The sequence below is a fragment of the Zingiber officinale genome, chromosome 3B, assembly GCF_018446385.1.
Source record: "Zingiber officinale cultivar Zhangliang chromosome 3B, Zo_v1.1, whole genome shotgun sequence".
In the NCBI taxonomy this organism is placed as follows: Eukaryota; Viridiplantae; Streptophyta; class Magnoliopsida; order Zingiberales; family Zingiberaceae; genus Zingiber; species Zingiber officinale.
The window spans coordinates 44,686,598-44,707,111 of record NC_055991.1 but is presented as its reverse complement, the minus strand read 5'-3'; the positions used below and the strand labels follow the sequence as shown (position 1 = coordinate 44,707,111).

Here is a 20,514-nt window from a genome sequence, read left to right as displayed (position 1 = left end):
AGCAGCCTTGAGTTGTTCCTTAACGACAGTCACTTTTTCTACCGTGGTTTGGATAAGCTCAGGTTTAGTGATATCTTTTTCTCCTACTTCATTCCAATATAGAGGTGATCGACACTTGCGCCCATATAGAGCCTCGTATGGGGCCACTCCAATGTTGCTATGATAACTATTATTATAGGCAAACTCAATTAAGGGCAGGTGCTCACTCTAATTATTGCTGAAGTCCAAAGCACATGCTCTTAGCATGTCTTCAAGTGTCTATATTGTCCTTTTAGTTTGGCCATTAGTCTGAGGGTGATAAGCCGTGCTGAGAGTGACCTTAGTCCCCATAGCTTTTTGAAAACTTTGCCAAAAACGGGGCATAAATCTTGGGTCTCTGTCAGATAGTATGCTTGCCGGAACTCCATGCAGCCGCATAATGTTGTCCATATATACAGTAGCCAACTTATCCAGATTATAATTCATGCAAACGGGTAGGAAGTGTGCAGATTTTGTGAGTCTATCCACCACTACCCATATCCCATCATGGCTTTGTCTTGACTTTGGCAATCCCACCACAAAGTCCATGGAAATGTGCTCCCATTTCCACTCAGGAATCTCTAAAGGTTGAAGAAGTCCTCCAAGTCATTGGTGTTCTGCTTTGACCTGTTGGCATACTAGGCACCTAGAGAGGAATTCCCTGACATCCTTCTTCATTCCGCTCCACCAAAAGTTCTTCTTCAAATCCCTATACATCTTTGTACTGTTGGTGCAATCATGTCCTGGATGTTTTCAATGTGTTCACAACTATTTAAGTTTAGGTTAATACGTTTGGATCTAACGTTACTACAAGTTTTGCAGGAAGAAGTCCAAGAAGGTCGAGTACCAGAGTCTTCGCAGGAAAAATCCTTGCAGGTCAGAAGACCAAGTGTAAGGCAAGAGAAGTCCAAGAAGGTCGAGGACCGGACTCTTGGCAAGAAAGTCCAGGGATGCGTTCATCTGGCATGAGGTATTAGTTGGGAAACCATCGATTGAGGCGCATAACTATGGAACAGAATACTGCTGAATCGATCAGCCAATCGATTGGAGGAAACCAATCGATCGACCAATTGATTGATAGCCTCTGTGCGAGAGCACAGAGGGAACTTGGATCGATCAGCCAATCGATTGGAGGAATCCAATCGATCGCTGATCGATTCACATGCTTCCTGAGCAAGAACACAGTGCTAACCTAGATCGATCAGCCGATCGATTGAAGATAACCAATCGATCGGTCGATCGACTCACAAGGTTTCTGCACGAAGGAGCAGTGCAATTTTGAATCGATTAACTGATCGATTGGAGGTAACCAATCGATCGACCAATCGATTGAATCCACTTCTGTACTTATGAAATTTACGGCTGAATCGATCCAGTGTTGGCCCAATCGATCGTGACAGCACTCAATGGTTATATTTGAATCGATTGGAGATGTGCTCAATTGATCGACGACGATGATCACGTGAGAAACGACTACTTTTGAAGATGAATTAAAAGGGGAGATGCACTGTAGCAAAAAAAAAAAAAAAAAAAAAAAAGATTTTCGAATACTCATTGTGCTAAGCAAAAAGAGAGCTCTCCAAGTGATTTCAAATAAAAAGATTTTGGGTCTCTTCCTCCTAATCCTAGATCTCATCTTGTAAGAGGAAGAGGCAACCTTGTAAAGGTTTCTCCACCTTCGTTTATGATAATGAGAAGGAGAAGTTCATATTGGAGTTTGATCGTATGGGTGTGTGCCTTGGATTAGTCACCTCAAGGAGGTGGAGACCAAGTAAACCAAGGAGTTAGTGTTGTTTTCTTTTTTGTCTTGTCCTTCATTTCTCTCTATTTGCTTTTGCTAACAAGTTGTAGGTGAAAAATCGAAGAAAAGCTATTCACCCCCCTCTAGCCGAACGCAAAGGTCCTATCAATTGGTATCATAGCAAGGAACGCATCAGAAGAACTCATCGTCAACCGAAGCATCAAGATGACGTTTCAAGAGGGATATAGCACCGCTTGACTACCTTTCTTTGATGGCAACGATTTCACATATTGGAAAGGTAGGATGGAATATTATTTGATGAATGATATTGAAAATTGGTTTAGTGTTGTAGATGGATTTGAGAAACCAAAAGAAGGATCGGGAGCACCTCTTCCAACCAAGGATTGGACAAAAGAGATGGCAAAGAAGGCCCAAGCAAATGCAAAAGCCACAACAACATTACAATGTGGACTCTCAAAGGAGCAATTAAGCAAAGTAGGACTATTCAATTCCGCCAAAGAGCTTTGGGAAAAGCTCATTGAATTAAATGAGGGATCAAGCGAATCTAGGAGGGCCAAGAGAGACCTTTTGTTGGGGCAACTTCAAACCTTCACCATGAAAACCAATGAGACCGTGAGTCAAATGCATGGAAGATTCAAGGAGATAGTGAATGGACTCCATGTAATAGGTGAGAAAATTGACAATAGGGATCTAGTAAGGTATGTTCTTCAATCTTTTCCTAGAACCACCTTATGGACATCAATGGTTGATGCGTATAAGGTATCTAGGGATCTTTCTTTAGTTAAGCTTAATGAATTATTTTGTGAATTTGAACTTCATGAACAAGCTAATGTGGTTTCAAAAGAGAAAGGTATAGCTCTTATTGTAGAAAAGAAGGAAAAGAAAAAGAAGAAAGAAAAAAAGGTGGAATCCTTATCATCCGAATTCGAGCAAGAATCATCAGATAGTGATGATGAAATGTCGGCAAGTGAAGTGACACATTATGTAAAGAAGATGATGGGAAGATCAAGGAAATTCACAAGAAAGGATGTGAAGAAAATGTTTCAACCCTCAAAAGGTAAAAGTAGTCAAAGTTCAAGTTTTAGCACTAATGTCATTAGCTATAGATGTAACAAGAAAGGGCACATCAAATCAAATTGTCCGGAATTGAGGAAGAAAGAAGAAAAGGAGAAGAAGAAGGAGAAAAAGAAGAAGGAAGCCGTGGTGGCTCAAGCTACTTGGGATACACCAAACATTGATTCATCGGATGAGGATGAACTATGCCATGTTACCTGACATATGACATTTATGGCGTTTGAAAATGACAACGAAGAATCAAGTCAAGAGAAAGTGTCAAGCAAAGATGATTCATCAAGTGAGGAGGAATCAAGTGATGAATCATCATCAAGTGACGATGAGGTAAAAGAATCTCCCAAAGTAGAATTTCTTTACAAAACAATTGCTCATCTCAAGAATGTGTTTGATAAGTCACAATCTAGAGTGAAGACATTGAAGAGAAACCTTAGGACCATTAGAAATGATGCATGCATGTCTAGTGAGTCAAAAATGCTCAAGGAAGAAAATGAAAAATTGAAGAATGACGTGATTGAATTAAGAGCATGTTTAGAGAAATTTACAAATGGATCCAAGTATCTAGATATGATTATTAGAAATCAAAGAGCCATTTACAATAAAGTCGGAATAGGATATAGACCTAAAGAAAAGGAAGTTGCATATATGTCTCTAATAAATGGTACTAGAAATGATGCACTTAGAAACAAAGTCAAGAAGAATCTTAAAGGCAAGGTAAAACAAGCTTGGGTGCCTAAGAAATATTTGAATGACATTTCCGAATCAAGTGCATGAGTGCCAAAGAGTTGTGTGTTTTATGTTGTTTAGGTAGAAGAGAAGAAGGATGCAAGTATGTGGATTGTGGATAGCGGTTGCTCAAGACACATGATCGGTGATGTGAGCAAGTTCTTCACAATAAATTATATAAAGAAAGGAACGATATCATTTGGGAATAGTGGGAAGCTCAAGATCATAGGTAAAGGTACAATTGAGGTATCACCCACAATCATCATTCATAAAGTCTTATTGGTTAAAAATATGGGGTTTAATTTGCTTAGTGTTAGCCAATTATGTGATGCCGGATATAATATAGAGTTTCACCCCGATAAGTGTTTAGTTAAGTACAAATCTTGAAAATGTTGTGCTAAAAGGATTTAGACAAACAAATCTTTATTATGTTGATCTTTCATATGCTTCTAACCCTTCTATTAAGTGTTTGAATCAAAAGAAGAGGAAGGATGGCTATGACATAGAAGACTTGGACATATCAATATAAGGAACATAGCCAAGGTTGCCAAGATAGAGCTAGTAAAGGGACTACCAAAAATCAAGTACATCAAGGACAAGTTATGTGATGTGTGCCAAGAGGGTAAGCAATCAAGGTCATCACATAAAGGTAAAACTTTAACTAGTACTTCATTACCACTAGAATTATTGCACTTGGATCTTTTTGATTGTTATAGAACACCTTCGTTGATAGACAACAAATATTGTTTGGTGATAGTTGATGATTACTCTAGATATACTTGGGTGTATTTCTTGAAAAATAAGGGGGAAACTTTAGAAACAATCATAGGGTTTACCAAGAGGGTAGAAAATGAAAAGAACCTAAAGATTGATAGAATTAGGAGTGATCATGGTGGAGAGTTCGAGAATTTGAACTTTTCTAAGTTTTGTCTAGAAAATGGATATAAGCATGAATTCTCTTGTCCAAGAACACCTCAACAAAATAGTGTAGTGGAGAGGGAGAATCGAGCTTTACAAGAGGTGGCTAAAACCATGCTCAATGCATATTTCTTACCTAGCTATTTGTGGGCCGAAGCGGTTAATACCGCTTGTTATATTCAAAATCATGTCTTGATTCATAAGTTTTTAGGGAAAGCATCTTTTGAATTATGGAATGGCACAATCCCTACAATTCACTATTTTAAGATCTTTGGTTGTAAGGTCTATATTCTTAATACCAAAGATGACTTAGGAAAATTTGAGGCCAAGTCCAATGAGGGAATTTTAGTTGAATACTTATCTACTAGTAGAGGATATAGAGTATACAATAAAAAGACTCAAACGGTTGAACAATCATCCAATGTTGAGTTTGATGAGTCTACTAGTACTTACCCTATAAAATCATCTATTGATAAGGATATAGTTGAACATAATCAAAACATTACTCAAGAAATACAAAATCTACATTTAGGGGGTATTGATCAAGGGGGAGGAAGAGATGGTTCGGATAATGAATGAAACAATGAACTTCCCAACGACAATGACCCCATAACTTTGAGAACCGTAAGGCACCATCAAGATCATCCTATTGATCAAATAGTTGGAGATGTATCTCAAGGGGTAAGGACTAGATCCTACTTTAGAGATTATACTAGTCAAATTGCTCTAATATCACAATTTGAACAAAAATCAATTGATGAAGCCTTAATTGATATGGATTGGATTCTAGCAATGCAAGAAGAGTTGAATCAATTTGAAAGAAGTGATGTATGAGAATTAGTTTCAAGACCAAATGATAGTACAATTGTTACAACAAAATGAGGTTTTAGAAACAAATTGGATGATCAAGGAAAAGTCACTAAAAATAAGGCTAGGTTAGTAGCTAGGATTTTCAATCAAGTTGAAGGACTTGACTATGATGAAACTTATACCCCGGTTGCTCGATTAGAGTCCATTCGGATACTATTAGGATATGCCGCTTATATGAGTTTTAAACTTTATCAAATGGATATGAAATCGACATTCCTAAATGGGTTCATTAAAGAGGAAGTGTATGTGGAACAACCACCCGGATTTGAAGCCATAAATTATCCAAATCATGTTTATAAACTTAAGAAAGCATTGTATGGGTTAAAACAAACTCCCCGGGCTTGGTATGAAAGACTCTCATCCTTCTTAATCTCCAAAGATTTTAGAAGAGGAACAATTGATCCAACCCTATTTTTAAAGTCTAAGGATGGAGACATCTTTGTTGCACAAGTTTATGTTGATGACATCATTTTTGGTTCAACAAATAATGAACTTCTTCAAGATTTCATTAAACATATGGAAAGTGAGTTTGAGATGAGTCTAGTTGGAGAACTAAGTTTCTTCTTAGGATTGCAAGTCAAACAAACTAAAGAAGGAACCTATGTCTATCAAACAAAATTTGTTAAGGAACTTATCAAGAAATTTGGTTTGAAAAATGCTAAGGTAGTATCTACTCCCATAGGAACTAATACCAAGATAGATAATGATCAAGAAGGAAAATTAGTAGACCCAAAGCAATATAGAAGTATGATTGATAGTTTGTTATACTAACCGCTAGTAGACCGGATATACTCTTTGCGGTAGGCATGTGTGCAAGATATCAATCATGTGCCAAGGAATCTCACTTAGTGGCGGTAAAGGGAATTTTGAGATACATCAAGAGTACCATTAATGTCGGTCTTTGGTACCCTAGGACTCAGAATTTTGATTTGATCGGGTACACCGATTTTGATTATGCAGGCTGCAAATTGGATAGGAAAAGTACTAGTGGTGGATGTTAATTTCTTGGATCCTCTCTAGTGAGTTGTGTTGGAACCCCGAGGTGTTTTGATGTGATCAAACAAGTTAAGCTAGGTCCTGCGTTGTTTAACCCTTGTGTCTAAGTGTGCAGGAGCTTAGGAACACAGGAAGTCGAGCGGAAGACGCGGCTAACGAGAAGGACGACACGGGGAGAGAACCGACGGGCTCGGTGCGTCCGAGGGACGAGGTGACCGCGGAAGAGTACACCGGCGGACGAGAAGAACGTGCGCGGTGTTCGAGGGACGAGAAACCGGGAAGGAAGGCTGCTCGAGGAGAAGGCCGGAACATGGGTTCGGGTGAGCCCTATTCCGGAAGGCCGAGATCACCCAAGCAAACCGAGCCGGAGCGAACAGACCCGGACCGAGATGAACTGGATCGAGACGAGCTGAACCGGAGTCGAAAAGTCAATTTAAGTTGACCTTAGGGCTCCGAGCGCCCGGAACCCTTCCGGGCGCCCAGAATCGACTTTTCAACAGGATCGAGTTTTGACTCGATCCGACCGTTGGGGGATAAAATTTATCCCCCCCAGGGCGCCCGGAACCCTTCCTGGCGCCCGGACCAAGACTATAAATATAGCCTTGGTCCAGAAGCAATCATTAATTAATAACAACTACTTGTAATCCAGAGCTTTCATTTGTGTTATTTTCGTTCTGTGCTTTCAACGCTGTAAGAGGCTACTCCGTCCAGAGGAGAATCAATTAGTGCGTCTTCTTTGCCTTGGATTAGCAATCCTCTGATTGCAAACCAAGTAATTCCTCTGTGTCTATTTTCTGTTTTAATTAGTCTCTGCTTTTTTAATTACGAGTTCTTTTAAGTTAGTTGAATATCCGAGAAGGGTTTTTGGTTTTATCTTGTAGGGCAATTCACCCCTCCCCTCTTGCCGGCCTCCAAAGGGACCTACAAGTGGTATCAGAGCAAGGCACGCTTCAGGAGGACTAACCGCCGATCGAAGCAACAAAGATGGCCGGACCAAGCATTGTTCCACCAAAATTCGCAGACTGGAAGCGTCGTATGGAGGTATTCCTAAAAACAGATTTTGAAATTCGGTTTATCATGAAATATGGTTTTGTAGCTCCAATAGATAAGGATGGAAAAGAAAAAGAAGAGAGCGATTGGACAAAGAAGGAGCAGAATGAGTCGGTAGCAAACAGCCGTGCGGAACATCACCTGCTGAGCGTGTTACCGCCTCAAGAGGTCAACCGCATCGGAAACTATTTATCTGCTAAAGAACTTTGGGAGAAGTTCTTGGAACTCCACGAAGGCACGTCCGAAGCGAAGCTCACTAGAAGGGACATCCTCCGCAACAAACTGATGAACATCCGTCTGGAGAAAGGTGAGAAAGTAGCTGGTCTACATGCGAAGGTAAAAGAACTAGTTACTTGTCTCGAAAACCTTGGTGAAACGGTAACAAACCGGGACACTATATGCTACGCGCTCAACGCATTTCCAAGAACTCCGGAGTGGACATCAATCGTCGACGCCCACTACATCTCAAAAGACCTGGAGGTAAGTACTTTAGAAGAGTTGTTTTCTACTCTTGAATTGCATGAAACCAGGTGTGCAGGAACGACAAAGGATACAACCCAGACTATGGCGCTGAACGCAACCCAGAAGGATGAACTCGAGTCAGACTCCGAAGACGATCAAGAAGCATACATGGTAAGAAATTTTAAAAAGTTTTTTAGATCTAATAAATTTAAAATGCAGAATCAAAAGAATCAAAAAGGTAGAAGAAAGGTACTGTTACGCTCCGCAAGTGTACGGAAATGTCGCAAGTAATATAAAAGATTATCGTATCCACAGGGACTGGAATAAGCACTAGAAATGTCTCAATGCGAATTAGCTAAACAACTATCCAATCGTTTCAAATGCAAAGTGAAGGTAAACAAATCTAATATTATAGATCTACAAACAAGAGTTTAGTGTTTTGGGTTATGATAAGGGAGATTCTAGGAGTTTCGGTTTCTTTGTAAGATTTCTTGAATGTAAAGGGTTCACCAATTCTTATCCCTCAATTGCCAAACACCTGTAGAAAGTTGCCGGTTCTCTCTTGCAATAGACAACCGGCTAAGGACTGAGAAATGTATCTAAATATGATCAATTAGACATGAACCTACGTTGTCCTTACACAGAAGTGCATCTATTACTATGCCTTCCTCGGATATCAACATAGAAGCCCACAACTTATTAATCTATCAAGGTACAAGAAACTAATCACAAAATCCATCCTACTCTCTTGAATATTCCTATTTCCTCCTCAAGATTATCTCTCAAACGTCCTTACACGGGCTTGCACCTGTCACGTGGATCCCTCGGATGATCGAGTGAGAGTTTATCTTTACAAAGTCCACAAGAAATCCAAACAATCAATCAAGAATGAGAATTAAGCACAAATCACCATTAATCATTCAAGATCTAATTGATACAAGCAAGACAATGCCATTGAAACAAGAAAATGGCAAATCCATAAGAGATTACATCAATCCATCATACAAATACTCCCTTAATCCTAGAATACAAGATCTACTCCATGAATCGAGGAAGAATATCCGAAGAAATGAAGATTACAAGCATTTCTTAAATCCCTAATCCAAGAAACCAAGAAAAGGGGGGAAGAGAAAACTTATCTACGAAGAAGCTTCGTCTTCGGATCCAATCCTCGCTTCGGAGTCGAAATCGTCAAGAACTCCCTTAGAATCGCCCAGAAATCCTCCCATGAATGGGAGGAAACCACCAAATCTTGCCTTCTCCCAAAGGGGGAGAGATCCCCTTTCAATTCATGAAGGAGGGTTTAAATAGAGGAGGGAATCGGGCGCCACACGGCCCCGTGACACGGCCGTGTGAGATTCACACGACCATGTCCAGTTCCTTCTCTGCCAAAGCTGCACGGCCGTGTGACTCACACGGCCAGGACCCTTCTGCTCTCTGGAAATACTACACGGCCGTGTGGTACACACGGCCACAACCTGCTTGGTTTCTGGAAACCTCACACGGCCGTGTAGATCCACACGGCCATGTAAGGCTTCTGCTCTGGTTGGCTTCAAATCTTGACACGGCCGTGTGAGGTTCACACGGCCATGTCATCTTCCTCTCCTGCCAAGACTACACGACCATGTGTGGTACACGGCCATGTGTGGTACACGGCCTGGTGCTTTCTCCCTTTGTTTCCTCCAAGGCTTGCCCGAGGACGCATAATCTTCACCAATTTTTACTCCTGTGTACAGAAAATGCACAAAAAGCAGATCTCCGAACCAAAAGAGTAAATATGCTAAAAGGAAAGCTGGAAGTATAAAAATACATAGATCAAGCATGCTCAAAGTATGTAAATGTGCGTAAAAACATGCGTAAAAGAGTATATAATCTACGCACATCACACCCCCAGACTTAAACCTTTGCTTGTCCTCAAGCAAAATGCCGCAGTCTAAATTCATATGTTCTACAACACATTCATAAAACCTAGTGCACTTTCCTAACTCTATCAAAAAGTTTCATTAACAAGCATGATCATAGAAACAAGTAAAGTATTGTTCAAGCATAAGAATCTTGTGCACAGTGTAAAAGTAACTCAACACCCTTCAAGTTTCAATCCATGTCCTAGTCAAGTCGTCATCAAATTTGAATTCCTAGTGTTTCCAGTGAAAGACAAGTAACCAGTGATAGACACTTACTCACCATTCACTTGGTTCATATTTCTCAACTAACCCAAGGTCTCAAAGGTGTGATCAATCTCAAGGGAAGCTAAGCAGTCATTTCCCCAGTAACCTAACTCGGTCTCAAAGGGGTGACTTGCTAGATTCCACTCATGACAACTATTTTTTATATCCCTTATTATTATTATTATTATTATTATTATTTTTTATAAGTGTTTGCATTGTGCAAAACTTATTCACAAATGCACTTTTAGCACACATGTTGGGATATTTTGATTTTTCCAAATGAGCTTTAATGATTTGAGCCTCATCCAGTAACCAAAATGAAAGTTGAGAAATCACCATGGAAACCAAGTACTAAGCAAACAAGATGAATCATGACTATTTCAATGACATCAACTATTCAAGCATCAAGTACAAGTGCAGTGAAGATAAAATCCTTAAGGTTGAACCAAAACTAAAACTCATAACCATAAGATTCTTAGCTTATTAATGCTTCCCAAGATAGAAAAAAAAGAACTACACAAAGTTCACTACTAGCATCATTCGAACATCATGAATCAAGACAATAATCGTGCTAACATTTCACTTGAATCCAAGAAAGCATATAAGTGAAGATTTGATGTTCTCAAAAAAATTTTCCGCCATGATTATTTCAAAAACAAGCAAAATAAAGCAACAAGCAATGAAAATAAGAACCAACATGCAAAACTAACAAAAACTAAAAACTGAAAACCAAACTAAACTGTACATGACACCCCCCCAGACTTAAACTTTTCATCGTCCCGATGAAATCAATATGGTGGAGGAGGTGGACGAGGGAAAGGAGGTCTACGACGTGGTTGGCCAATAGGAAAACTAGGAAAACCTGGAATCTCACCCAAGGATCTATGATACTCATATAAAGCATCTACTTGTTGGCTAGTAAGCGTCATGCTCTGCATAAAATCTCTCATCCTTGCCTGATCAGCATCATAATCCTACACAAACTCAGCCACTTGACCTTGAAAATTCCTCGTAAACTGAAAATGATTTGGTACCTCCCTAAACTGATCATCAGATAAAGAGAAGCGCCCCTCCAACATTTTTCGTTGGGAATCTTGCTTCTCATGAAGTGATTCTAGAGACGTACGAAAATCTGAAAAATCAAACCTAAAAGATCCCGTGCCATATGCAAAAGAATGCCTAGCGGGCTCCATAAAACTAGAAGGCTGCGGGTGTCCATATGACGAGGGCTCATGATGTGGCTCAGTGTCTCCAGGTATAGAAGGGTTATCCTCAAAATCTAACTCAGAGATTACCCAATTAGTCGGGTTACGAATAGTAGTTCGTTCAGGAAAAGGAAGGGGTAAAGGAGAACCACTCCTCCTAGGAAACGCGAACCCATTCCCATCCCGAACGATCATTTTCATAGCAAGACATGCATCAATGTCAATCATGTCATTACCATGAATTATTTCCAACCCATCAACATCAAGATTTAAATTACAAGCTATTCGGGTAATCAAACCACCAAAAACAATTGATCCTGATGATGCCCTAGCAGATCTTAATAAGGTTTGAACAAAATGAAAACCAGAATCAAATTCAACCTTATAGAGCATAGCCCATAAAGCATAAAGCTCTATCTTTTTAACCACCCCATCACTCTCTCCCCTACCAAAAATAGTTTTACCCATGACTCTATGTAGATACCTAAAGATGGGGTTTTGCATATGGGAGGCCTTAGCTCTTGAAGGCTCATAAGGTTGATCTAACCCAGTTATTGTATTCCAAAAATGATTCCAATTAAACCTTGGATCAAATCTACGAGGGCTACCGGTGGTTAATCCAAAACAAGAATTAAAGTCACTAAATGCCCAAAGAAATTCTTGATTCATTAGTCTAAATGAGATTTTTCCAAAATAATCATCTTCATTAGTAAAATGGACATCCAATGAACTTAAAAATTCCAAAACAAGACGAGGATATGTAGGCAAATGTGTGTACATAATATCACTCCAATCCAAAAACCCAATCATCAAATCTACATCTTCCCTAATTCCAAGCATATCAAGAATAGTTGGGTCCATATATCTAGTACACACTATCTTTCTATTGACAAGAATTGCAAATCTAGTTACTTGATCATCATTTCTAAACACAATATTGAATTCATTGTCATTACCTTCGTTGCGCGAAGTTCGTTTGCCTTTGCCCTTCACAGGTTGTTTTCCTTTGTCCCTTGATGGCTCCTTCTCTTTGTCTCCACTGGATCCACCACCTCCTTTGCGAAGTTTCTTCAAAATGTTGGACATCTTGATGAGTTTAGATAGGGGAAAAAAAAATGGAACTCAAAGAACAAAACTTCAAAGAGCAAAGATCTTAGGTTAGGAGAACAAAAAGTCCAAGTCTTAGAGAGAAGGAGAATCCGGATCTAAGAGATCTTGAGAGATTAGAGAGGAGTTTTTAAGAGATTGGGAGAGAAAGATATGTTTTGGAGAGTTGGGGGCGTGCGGAACACGGCCAAGATCTGGCCGTGTTAGGTAGAAAGAAAACTTTAATAGCTCCCCTACACGGGCCGTGCAGATCCACACGACCTCCCCCTCTTCCTTCTCTGGATTTCAGACACGGGCCATGCAGATCCACACGGCCTCCCCCTCTTCTTTCACTGGTTTCCTCGCACGGCCGTGTCCGGGACACGGCCTCTCCATCTTTCTTCTCGGGATTCTTTACACGGCCGTGTTTGAGACACGGCCTAGACCCTTTTCTCCTCGGGAGATCCTACACGGCCGTGTCTGGATGACACGGCCCAAGCACTTCCCTTCTCTGCAACTTTTGCCTGGCCATGTATAGCACACGGCCGAGCTCTATTTTGCACCTAACCTAAAAACAAAATCAAAAGAATGCATCAAACTAAAAGAAATTAAGATACAAATCAAAACTAACTAAAAGAACCCTTGGGTTGCCTCCCAAGAAGCGCTTGTTTAAGGTCTTTAGCTCGACCAAACTTGATCATTCGCTTCTTTTCCTCGCCCTTGGAGGACAGATATAATTTTCGTTTTTGTTGGGAGATCTTCTCCCAACTTCTTCCACCGCATTGTCTCCTTCATTTGGTGGCCTTCCATGAGGATGGAAATTCTATTCCTCAAGTTTATAAATGCTTGTCCTGCTACAAGCATTAAATAGAGACGAGACATGGTTAGAGATATTAGATAAATCATATTCCAACCTTTCCTTACCAATTACCAAAGAAAGCTTATGATTTTTGACATCAATTATAGCTCCAGCTGTAGCAAGGAAAGGTCTTCCTAATATGATAGGAATCCTAGGGTCCTCTTCCATGTCCAACACAACAAAATCTGTGGGAATAACATTCCCATCCACCTCTACTGGCATATCTTCTATAATACCCAAAGGGTACATGCAGGAATGATCGGCAAGTTGAAGTACCATAGTAGTAAGTTTAATATTTTTGAGACCTAATTTATTACAAATTGAATAGGGAATGAGGCTAACACTTGCCCCCAAATCACAAAAATCTTTTTCAAAGAATTCTTTTCCTATGCTGCAAGGAATATAAAAGCTCCCTGGGTCCTTTAGTTTTGGGGAAGTGTTCTTCTCAAAAATAGCGCTACATTCCTCACTAAGCGCAATGGTCTCAACCTCTCCTCTTCTTCTCTTGTTTGACATGAGATCCTTCAGGAATTTGACAAATCTAGGCATTTGAAGAATAGCATCAATAAGAGGTACCTCTACACAGATTTCCTTAACCTTTTCTAAAAACTTGCCAAATTCTTCATCTTTCTTGAGCATTGTAAGTCTCTGAGGAAAAGGGACAGCTTTGCTCTGATGGTTCAGTGGAAGAGTCTCTTCAACCTCAATGGTACTCTCCTCATTAGCTTGAATCTGATTTGGTATAAGAGGAGAGAGCTCTTCTTCTTTTTGTATCCCTTTTGGAGCAGTCACTTGGGAGTCTCCCAAGGTCCGTCCGCTCCTAAGCTCAATTCTATTGCAATGCTCCATAGGATTCACATCAGGTTTTCCTGGAAGTTGTCCTGGTGCTCTGGATGATGAGGAGGCTAATTGGGCAATTTGACTATCCTGGATCTTTTGATGCTTTTCAGAATTATCCATTCTCTGAATGAGCTTTGCTAAATCTTGCTTCATTTCATTCTAACTTGAGATAATTTCTTCAAGCATCTTTTCAATATTTGACTTTGGTAAGCCTTGAGAAGATAGATGTTGAAAATTTTGTTGCCCAGCTTGAAAATTTGGTCATGCCCCCATAGATGGTCCTTGATCTTGATTATTTCTGTAAGAAAAATTGGGATGACTCTTCCATCCAGGGTTATAAGTATTTGAGTATGGGTTGTTCTGCCTTTGATTGTAACTCATGATTGCATCACATTGTTCCAGTTGATTGATTTGTGCAGTGATAGCTCCCAATGGACATGAGTCATTTGAGTGCTCTGAACTCCCACATACTTCACAAGATGTACTAATAGCATTGACCATATTAGCACTAGTCCCCATATTCTCAAATTTCTTTGTAAGAGCGTCCAATTTTGCAGACAAAAGAGTGACCGCATCTACATCAAACTTCCCTGATGCTTTAATTGTTGGGTTTACAGAAGAATACCCACCACTTCTTTCATTTGCCCATTGATGATGATTTTGTGCTACACTGTCAATAATTTCTTCAGCTTCATCTAAACTTTTGTTCATAAGTGCCCCTCCAGCAGCTGAATCAAGGGACACTTTGGTATGATAGTTGATACCATTATAAAAAGTGTGCAACACTAACCATCTTTCCAACCCATGATGTGGGCATTGTCTGAGCATACTATTATATCTATCCCATGCTTCAAAAAGAGATTATGAGTCAGTCTGCTTGAAGCTTGCAATTAAATTCCTCATATGAGCTGTTTTACTTGGTGGATAGAATTTATCAAGAAATTGTTGCTCACACTGCTCCCAAGTGGTGATGCTATTAGGGGCTAAAGAATTTAGCCATTGCTTTGCCCTATCTCTTAAATAAAACCCAAATAATAATAATCTAACTACGTCTGAAGGAACCCCATTCATTTTCATGGTACCACATATTTCATAAAAGACCTCTAAGTGTTGATTGGGGTTTTCATGAGGTCCTCCACCAAATTGGTTCTGCTGCACCATAGATATAATTGCAGGTTTGATCTCAAAGTTATTAGCTTCCACTGAAGGTCTTGAAATACTAGATCGAAACCCTCTTGCATAAGGTGCTGCATAATCCTTGAGTGGTCTATTCGCCATGTTCAAATGTTCCTGCTCTTCAATTTGCCTTTGCAGAATTCTTCTTTTATGGAAAGTTCTGTCAATCTCAGGGTCAAAAGGAAAGAATTCCCCTGCAAAGTTAGATCTTCGCATACACAAGAACAAGATAGCAAATGACAATTCAACATAAAAAGAAAAATAAAAGAATAAAAAATGCAGAATTGAATTTGTACAAAAAGAATTAACAAGAAGTAAAAGTTATACAAGAAAGTAAAAACAGAAATCTAATGATTAGTTATAACTATGCAATATGAAAGAAAAACAAATGTTATGCTTAGTCTAACTCAATTGATAATTCCTAATGTTATAGCGCAGTCCCCGGCAACGGCGCCAAAAACTTGTTACGCTCCGCAAGTGTACGGAAATGTCGCAAGTAATATAAAAGATTATCGTATCCACAGGGACTGGAATAAGTACTAGAAATGTCTCAATGCGAATTAGCTAAACAACTATCCAATCGTTTCAAATGCAAAGTGAAGGTAAACAAATCTAATATTATAGATTTACAAACAAGAGTTTAGTGTTTTGGGTTATGATAAGGGAGATTCTAGGAGTTTCGGTTTCTTTGTAAGATTTCTTGAATGTAAAGGGTTCACCAATTCTTATCCCTCAATTGCCAAACACCTGTAGAAAGTTGTCGGTTCTCTCTTGCAATAGACAACCGGCTAAGGACTGAGAAATGTATCTAAATATGATCAATTAGACATGAACCTACGTTGTCCTTACACAGAAGTGCATCTATTACTATGCCTTCCTCGGATATCAACATAGAAGCCCACAACTTATTAATCTATCAAGGTACAAGAAACTAATCACAAAATCCATCCTACTCTCTTGAATATTCCTATTTCCTCCTCAAGATTATCTCTCAAACGTCCTTACACGGGCTTGCACCTGTCACGTGGATCCCTCGGATGATCGAGTGAGAGTTTATCTTTACAAAGTCCACAAGAAATCCAAACAATCAATCAAGAATGAGAATTAAGCACAAATTACCATTAATCATTCAAGATCTAATTGATACAAGCAAGACAATGTCATTGAAACAAGAAAATGGCAAATCCATAAGAGATTACATCAATCCATCATACAAATACTCCCTTAATCCTAGAATATAAGATCTACTCCATGAATCGAGGAAGAATATCTGAAGAAATGAAGATTACAAGCATTTCTTAAATCCCCAATCCAAGAAACCAAGAAAAGGGGGAAAGAGAAAACTTATCTACGAAGAAGCCTCGTCTTCGGATCCAATCCTCGCTCCGGAGTCGAAATCATCAAGAACTCCCTTAGAATCACCCAGAATGTAATACCCACTAAGCTTGTAAGATAAATATATGAATGTGGGATTTTTCCTTAGAAAAATAATAGGAAGTGAGTTGAAGCAAAAAGAAATAAAATGAAATAAAAAGAAGTGAAGGTCAAGGATTGAACCTTGAACCTCTTATATTATAATTCATAGAATTAATTAGTAGGAACCAATTGGGATAGAGAAAAGATATTGATAGCAAAGGAGGGAAACTCATGATAAAGGTAAGAGTAAAAGCTAGCCAAAAGAAAACAAGTAAGGAGTAAGAGAAAGGCAACTTGCCTTCCTCCCTTTCTCTCCCTCTTTCTCTCTTCTCTTGCCGAAAATAAAAGAGGCTAATTAATGGGATTCATTCCCCCTTATTTCACCATGAATGATGAGGATAAATAAATAAATAAAAATAAAAATAAATAGAGAAAAAGGCTAAGGGAGAAGGAAAGCAAAAACCAAGTTTGCTACCTCTTCCCCCTTAACATAAAAGAGAATATGTAAAGGGAAAATTCTATTTTCTCTCATTTTCTCTCATTCATCCTCTTCCTCACCGAGAACACCACAGTCTCCTCTCATCCATCTTCGGCCCCAAAGCCAAGTTTTTTCCCTAAGAAAGCCTAAGATACAAGGAGGACTTAGCAAAGGAATCAAGGGAAAGGAACTAGAAGAAGAGGCTACTTCTTCTCCACCATACCTTAGATCCACAAGAGAAAAGGATGTAAGCTTCCCCTCACCTATGGTACAAGGCTTTTATGTGATTTTCGGATTCTATAAGGATTAGAAAACCTAGGAAAGAATTTAAGAAAATTCGGCTAAAGAAAGGGTTTTCAAATCTAGGATGATTTAAACAAGTCCTTATTTCATGATATTCTTTCTATGCTATGTAGGAAGGATTTTCTTCATGTTTTTATACTTAAATGATGCTTGATCAGAGGAGTACCTAACCCTAGAATTTCGGCCAAAAATATGTTAAGGAGGTTAGGGAAAAATATTGTTTAACTAAACTAGTACAAAATTTCTCCCATGAAATACTAAGGGTTTTTATTGGTTTTCTTGCTTGAAAGTTACTTGAAACCAAAGAAATCCATTTATATGTTTCGGCCAAGAAAAGGGTTTAGGGTTAGGAAGACCTTTAAATTTAAATAACCATGTTTGTATGATAGAATATAGAGTTCTATTAAAGAATTGCATGTTGTACATTGCTAGAAATTCATGAACTCTTATTTTAGATTTTTGGCCATGATAAGATGGATAGTTTAGAAAAACTTAAACAAAATTCTAATATGCTCAAGACCTCTGTGATATTATGATATGAAAGTTTTTTAATGCTCTTATGTTTAAATTGAGTATAGAAAATTAGTTACATGATATATGACATGTAAGATCACAAGAGTCCTAGCTTGTTTATGAACCAACTTTGTATATGATGTTCTTAGTAATTTTTGCCATGAAACTTACTTAGGTTTTCCATGCTTTAGGCCACTTAAAACCTAGTTTAAAGATTGGTAGGTTTCGGCCATGAGGAAAAATAAAAGAAAAAGGGAAAGAAACCTAGGAAGCCTAAGACACAATTCACATGTATGTTTATTATGCTTGTCTTTATACATGCTATGAAACTTGTATGATTTCTTATGCTTTTAGGCTATTTGAAGCAAGTTTATATTCTGTGATTTTCGGCCAAGTAGGGTTTAAAAGACCTAGAGGCCTTAGAAATGAAACCAAATGTGTAAAAAGTACTTCTTATGAAAATATGATAAGGTGTTGAGTGTGTCACATATTTGTATAATTTTTCCATGACCTAAATGGATCATTGTGTGTTTCGGCCATGAAGGAATAGATGCCCTAGAAACCCTAGAATAAGAATTAAATATTCTTATGTCACTCTACATGAAATATGATAAGTAGAAAACCAAAGTTCTCATACTATATGTTGTTTAATGACCTAAATGAGGCTAGGGTAAGTTTCGGCCATACCTATTGTATGATGTCTTGTTATGAATTTATACATGATGTTAGTTCAAGTTCACATGCTTGTATGTTTGTTTTTATCCCTAATGAACACTTGTTAAAACTTTGACCAAGATATACGTTAAGGGCTTGAAGGACTTAAGAACTAGCTCAATATGCTTACTATGCTATTTGAAAAAAAATGCTATAAATATGGTTTAGGGTTTCCATGCTTTCATGACATTTGGGACCTTGTTTATATACTGATAGGGTTTGGCCACATGAGTTTAAGGACTTGGAGAACATAGAAACCAAGTAAATCATACTTATAATGCTTCCTATGAAATTCATGTAATGATAAGTTAGGTTTCACATGCTTGGAGGTTGTTTTTACCTAAATTGAGACCTAAGGGGGTTCGGCCATGATAGGAACCCAAGGGTTTAGGAAGCTTAGAACCCAAGTTAATTATGTTACCATGTTTCTTATGTTAGTATAATCACATGATACACCCTTATGCTTAAACATGTATGCTTGTGATTTATACTTTCCATGATATGATATGTGCTTAGAATATGCATGCTTTGATGATACTTAATGTGCTTAGAATATGCATGGTCTTATGATATGCTATGTGGATAGAAATATGCATGCTTTGATGATATGCTATGTGCTTAGAATATGCATGCTTTTATGATATGCTATGTGGTGAAAATATGCATGTTTTTCTTTATGATATGATGTATGCCTAAGTGATGCATACTTTTATGACATGATGTATGCCTAAGTGATGCATACTTTTATGATATGATGTGTGCCTAAGTGATGCATACTTTTATGACATGATGTATGCCTAAGTGATGCATACTTTTATGATATGATGTATGCCTAAGTGATGCATACTTTTATGACATGATATATGCCTAAGTGATGCATACTTTTATAATATGATGTGTGCCTAAGTGATGCATGCTTTTATGATGTATGATATGTATAAGTATGACATGTACTTTACTTTATGTGGCTTGTACCAAGGGTGGGCTCCATAAGCGCCCCGGGGTCGATGGAATAAGACTCGGGCCTCGTTAGGGATGGACTCCTAAGTGCCCCTAGGTCGATGGAGTAAGACTCGGGCCTAGTATGTTTGCCTTGTAGGGTTCAAGACTTGCTACCTTGGGCCTACATAGGTTGCGCGCAATATGTAAGTGGTACATAGCCGGGATCCCCTTTAAGTTGAGATTATGTTCAAGTATATATGTAAGAAAAAAAATGGTTTTAAAAGATCATGAGACATACACATGTTTTTCGGATACATGTTTTTAAAATCATGATTCATATGATCTATGATTATGTTGTGTTGAGGCTATGATTTAAGATATGCCATGATATGATTATGTTATGTTTCATGCTATGTTTTAAGAGATGATATGCCATGATATGATTATGTTATGTTTCATGTTATGTTTTAAGAGATAATATGCCATGATATGATTATGTTATGTTTCATGCTATGCTTTAAGAGATGATATGCCATGACTAGTTACAATGTTAGTTATGTTGCATGATAAGCTTAAAGAGTATGATATGTTATGCCATGACTAGTTGAGATCATGTTAAGTTGAGACATTATTTGATTATGTGTTGATTGTTGGTTTTAGTGAGTAGGAAAGGAACTTACTGAGCCATGAGTGCTCATAGCTTACTTTCCTTGTACCACAGATAAAGGAAAAAGCTGGATGAGTTAAAGGAGCAGCAGGAGGGGCAACGAAGATGTGTGTGGCGGTGGCTAGGCAACTAATTAAGAACCTGCTTTAAAACCTTTAAGAACTATGCTTTGGTTTTGTGAAATGTAATACAATATGGGTGACTTGATGTTAAGTTTTTTTATTTATTTTGCTACCATGTTATGAAACCATGTTAGTGTAGTTCAGTTTTTAAT

The 20,514-nt window shown here is 38.5% G+C and overlaps 1 non-coding gene across 1 annotated transcript; it reads left to right on the top strand.

The window, feature by feature from the left end:
- The first annotated feature begins 14,830 nt into the window (after positions 1-14,830).
- On the top strand, positions 14,831-14,936 carry LOC121968948. The gene has a single exon (XR_006108456.1). It is a non-coding gene; the product is annotated as a small nucleolar RNA R71 (small nucleolar RNA).
- Positions 14,937-20,514: the final 5,578 nt, after the last annotated feature.